Source organism: Diadema antillarum, unplaced genomic scaffold (genome assembly GCF_040938485.1).
Source record: "Diadema antillarum isolate AM-2024a unplaced genomic scaffold, OU_Dant_1.0 scf00000107, whole genome shotgun sequence".
NCBI classification, from domain to species: domain Eukaryota; kingdom Metazoa; phylum Echinodermata; class Echinoidea; order Diadematoida; family Diadematidae; genus Diadema; species Diadema antillarum.
Genome location: NW_027270996.1, coordinates 1,836,501 through 1,842,500, shown reverse-complemented (window position 1 = coordinate 1,842,500; position 6,000 = coordinate 1,836,501).

Below are 6,000 nucleotides of genomic sequence, written 5' to 3'. Positions count from 1 at the left end.
TAATTCTTATGGACAGTAATGTGTTTGTGTGTGAAAGTTTATGAAATATACTCTGTAATAACGAAATTGTATAGGAACCACACACATTATCTCAATGAGTTATTACTATATGCCTATGTTATAATCATTTGTAAGAAAGCAACCAGAGTCAGATTTCTCTAATTAAATTCCAAAATACATGTACTGTACATTTAGTACACAATCCTTGGGAATGAATTTCTGCTTTAGTTTCAGACTTTGCCTTGCGGCTACTCCTTGACACAGATTTCGAGTTGTATAGCCACATATAATTTATAGTTCTTAATACACTGTACAATAAAACATGCGTTATGAAGCTGAAATAATGAGAAGGATGAGAAAGACTCAAATCAAGTTTGTAGCCCATATTATACCAAAATTATGAATTATAATAAATTTGCTCTCATAGTGTTAAGTTGACTTGGTCATATGATTAAAGCTTTTGTGACTTGATTTGAGATAATTATCATTTTGAGAAATTTATAATGCATTTGGAGTTGGATTATTATACCTGTCCTAGCTGTAAGAAAAAACCAAAATCAACTGCCTAGTTCCTAGTATAGCAAAGTTATTCACATAATTAAAAAAATCGCTCCCATAGACTTTATGTGTACCGTTTCTCTCCCCTCTCCCCCTCACCTCCCCCGCACCTTCATCGTTTTTTATGCCTCCGCCACGAAGTGGTGCCGGAGGCATTATGTTTTCGGGTTGTCCGTCCGTCCGTCCGTCCGTCCGTCCTTCCGTCCGTCCGTCCGTCCTTCCGTCCGTCCGTCCTTCCGTCCGTCCGTAATTAATTTTGTGGACAAGGTAACTATCAAAACCTGTTGAGGTATCCTAATGAAACTTGGCATGTATGTGTATTAGGGGGTGAAGTTGTGCCTATCAACTTTTGGGTGCACATGCTCAAGGTCAAAGGTCAAAAGGTCAAGGTCAAATACATAAAATTTCACTATTTCCACCATATCTATTGAATGCCTGAAGATATTTTCTTGAAACTTAGTGTATACATGTATTACCCAATTAAGATTCTCTGGTGAAAGTTTGGGTCATGAGGTCAAAGGTCAAAAGGTCAGGGTCAAATACATAAAATTTCACTATTTCCACCATATCTATTGAATGCCTGAAGATATTTTCTTGAAACTTAGTGTATACATGTATTACCCAATTAAGATTCTCTGGTGAAAATTTGGGTCATGAGGTCAAAGGTCAAAAGGTCAGGGTCAAATACATAAAATTTCACTATTTCCACCATATCTATTGAATGCCTGAAGATATTTTCTTGAAACTTAGTGTATACATGTATTACCCAATTCAGATTCTCTGGTGAAAGTGTGGGTCGTGAGGTCAAAGGTCAAAGGTCAAAAGGTTGAGTAAAAATATTAAAACTTCTTTTTTTCTCCGTACCTTGGAAAATTGTTCAAGGTATCTTCATGGAACATAGTACTATATACATGTACTGACTGGAAGTGATTATCTAGAGAATGTAGGGTTCATGGGGTCAAAGGCCAGGGGTCAAAGGTCAAGTGCAACACTTCAAAATTTTACTATTTCCCTCATATTTATGCAATGCCAGCAGGGTTATTTTTTTTAACACTTGGTGTATGCATGTGTAGCCTAATAGAAATTCTCTGGAAGGTTTTTTTTTTTCTTCTTTTTTTGCCTCAAAGGTCAAAAGGTCAAAGATCAAGTGAAAGTGCTGAACTAACTTTTTCCTCCATATCTCGGAAGTGGCTCAAGTTATCTTGAAACTTAGTACATATTATGCATGTTCTACCTGAAAGTGATTATCTTATGAATTTTAGGGTCAAGGGCCAGATGAAAATGGTAACAATTTACTATTCAATTCAGAAATTGCACTTTTTCTCCACACCTGTACCTTGAAAATTACTCAATGCCTAAATGTATGAATGGGTCAAAGTCAAGTTAAAGTCCTTAAATCCCTAGATACATGCTCTCCTATTCATCCAATTAAACCTAGGTCAAGGAAGGTGAACATTCAACACATTTGTGACAAACTTGTCATTTCAATATTTTGCCAATTTTGTGAAAATGTAATCACACATTATCCACATGTACTAACTAGACCTATTGGGAAAATCATGCATTATGGCGGAGGCATACCAGTCGCCAAAGCGACATTTCTAGTTTTATTCTATCACTTGCCGTGTCACAATTTCATGTGCTTAATGAGCTGATATAACAATGAATCACAACATTTTTTTTTTTGGTCCACCCTTTTGGGTTGCAAGTTCACAACACATGGCCATTTACGGGTTCAATTTTATATAAATGTTGTATATAAGGAGATATGCAGTTGTAGAGCTCGACTCTTGATTTATTTCATGCTTCCCATTGTGCATTGAGTGTTTTTATGTAACCCTGTATATTCATAATATGTTTATTCAATGCTGCAATTCAATTTCTTTTCAATTATGTAAGATTCATTTGTGATATTCATGATGCCTACATTAATTTGCTGCATTCGTCGGATGAATAAAATTTGAGATTTTTAACCTGATATTATTGCTTTTGTTTTAATGTATTTTCGTCACGGTTACATTATCTGCATACATGTAATTTCATTTCAGATTCATCTCCGAGACCTTGACTAGCTTTCGCTTGTCACGCATGCTGCACTAGGTTTGGTGAAAGCTAGTCAAAAGGGCCAGACCAGCAATAAGCTAGTCTAGCTGTTTGTACTAGCTCTATGTTAGTGTAACTTGACACCATCTACACTAGTTTAAAGCTAGTCGTTTTCTAGTCAAGCAGCAATGACTAGCCTTACTCAGCATAGTCCAGCATCCATTACAAGTCTCATGCTAGTCCAGCAGTCATGACTAGCATGGAAATCCAAAGCTAGTAACTTAGTTCAGCAGACATGACTAGCTTTGTGCTAGTCCAGCACTCTTTGACTATCTTTTGCCTAACTAGTCCAGCAATCACTACTAACATGATGAGTAGTTTTATGCTCATTACTAGCTTGATTTCCCTAGTCCAGCAGTGTTAACTAACATCATGACTAGCATTATGCAAGTCCAGAAGTCATTACTTGCCTTGGCTTACCAAGTCCAGTAGTCATTACTAACTTCACGGTAGTCCAATAAGCAAGTCAAGCTAGCATTACTAGAATAACACTAGTCCAGGGTGACACCATCTGGACTAGCTTCTTATTAGTCCTGCCTACCAATTTAGGTTGTGTGTGTAAGCTTCACTTGTGTTGCCAAGAGTAAAGTAAATATCAGTCTCCCACGTAAAATATACCACAGCATTATTCTAGCAAGTTTGAAGAGGTGATCACCACCTGCGCTTCCGTTTTTTTTTTGTTTTTTTTTTTTTGGGGGGGGGGTTGTTTGTTTTTTTGCCCACAACTCTACATAAAAGCAAAGCAAGCATGCATGTTCACATGGAAGATTAAGGTTCGCCCATATCTATCAAAGAGAAGTGTGGCATTAAAGTGGGTAGAGAAAATGCAAATATACCTGTCATATTTCATTTTATACTTCAAACATTGCGACACAGTTGTTGAAGCTTTCTTATCTACAGCAATGACGCCACGCAATTGATAGAGCACAAGGAATGCTGACATGTGTTTTTTTTTACGGATTGTCCTATTGTGTCCTCAAAGTACATTGTTTTGTACTGTAGTAATTATTTTTTCATCCAATGATGATACACGTGTTTTGACAACATTCCCCTTAATCAAAGAGTTAATGATAGGAAAACAATGCACCGCGGGTTGGTATGCGGTCGGGTTGAGAAAGGGGGCTTTTTAAAATATCGTGGCAGAAAAGAAAAACCCAGGTTTGTCAGTTTTCGTTAAAGTTTAAATACTGTTGTTTTCTGTCATTCAGAAATATGTGTTTGTTTATGTGTGCGTGTGTGTGGGAGTGTGTGTGTGTGTGTATGTGGAGGGAGGGGGACACTAGAGTAGGGCGAATGGTTAGGGGTTGGTGTTCTTGCGTCACCTTCCGGCCCATCAGGTCCATTGTGGTGCCGTTACATTATCCTGTTTACACGAATTGTGTTATCATGTTCTGTGTACCGTGTGTAGGGTCTGTGGTGTACATTGGGGTGATTGTTTGTTTAACATTGTGTATGTGACTCATTATTCCCTAATTATACCTGAAGAGAATACAAAAAGTAAAAAAAAAATAAAATAAAAAACCAACACACACACAATATCGCCAAGCATATACTAGGGAACAAGAAAAAGAGAAAGAAAAACATTGAGTACGAGAGAGGAAGCGAGAGAGAAAAACTTAAAGGGGATATGGCTAGTTGTTACTGATCAGTGGGAATCAGTGGGAGTGCTGGGGATGATTGTTCCAATTCTTGTTATTTACTTCAGAATGGTCTCATATTCAAGTAATGTGCAGTTTCATGTTTCCAGGCAAGCATGCCTGTACAGTGAAGGGGCATTAAACTGCACATTACTTGAATATGAAACCGTTCTGAAGCAAATAATTTTCACACAACAATAGATATATAATGTACTCTTGAATGAATCCCACAAGAATTGAAACAATCATCCCCCAGCATTCCCACTGATTCCCACTGATCAGTTACAAGCCATCCCCATGCAATGCCATGCCTCATCATTGTGTCAACATCATTCTCTTTATACGCATGCCTGCAAACGCCAATTGAAAAGAATTCGTGGCAAACAGGATCTATTCTATTTATGGGCGGGGAGCGTCCCTCCTTCATAGTACCGCGGTGTACAGATAGGGAGAACATTATAGATGCATTAAGAAGACATAGTCTGGTAAAAATTGGCTCGCCATGTACAAACTTCTCGGAAGAGAAACTGAGCCTGTGCCATCGTTCATTGTCTATACCAGGATCCGTGCTGTCATTTTGCGGTTGTCCACTTTCCACTTGATGGTCAAGAGGCTGTTTTTATTATTATTATTATCATCATCATCATTATCATTAGCTTAATTGCGTGACAGTGAAAGGCAATGACGCTGCATGTGTAAAGGAGAAATTTCCCCAAACACAATTATATGTGGATCAAAGTCATGCAGATATGTTCGAGAAAGAAACAATAAAATGCATAAAGAGATAGATATAATAGATAGATAGACAGATAGATAGATAGATAGATAGATAAATAAATAAATAACAAAATTGATATATGAATAGATAAGTATACCATATATTATGAATGAATAGATAAGTACACCGTATATCTACATATAATAATATAAATGAACAGAATTTTAATGAACGAATACCTTATGTCACGAACATTGAACTCGACCAGAAAGTGGAATATTACGTGCAATACCATAATCATTTTAGTAAGAAGTCGAGCAAAATATGAAAATGTGTGACACTCTTTTGGTATTATCTTCATGCCATGGTTCTATCTTGACATCTCCTAATTATCATTGGGGTTCAGTTCTATAATATCAATTGTTAATTGCTCATTATCTGTTTTGTCGTAATTGCTCATAATTATCATTAATGTATAATTATTCAAAATGCATAGTAGAAAAATTATGTTCACTCTTACAACAATCTTTCACTATTTGCACTGAATCGCTTTTCGTTTGCTCTTCTTATTATCTAACTTTCGTCCCTGATTTTGGTAAACCTGGCGGGTGCACGTCACGAGTCCGACACCCACGAGTCGTAAAGCCCACTAGCTAGACACTATAGACCCACGAGTTCGACGTCAAGTCAATAAAAAAGGCCACAAGCTATAGATGAGCCACACTGCGTATATTAAAGGGATGGTATAGTATTCGGTGGAGATGAGGATTGGGCTTTTAACTTTTTGGGCGATACCAAGAAGCCACCTATGAAATGATAAGAGAGCATGACATTCTAGGAGGAATTCAAAGTTTATTAGATGAAAATCGGTTTTGGATATGGCTGAGACATCCAAAAAGAAAGTAAAACAAAGCGATCCTGATAAAAGAGTGGGTCCCACCTTTTATCAGGATTGCTATGTTTTGGATATCTCAGCCATTTCAA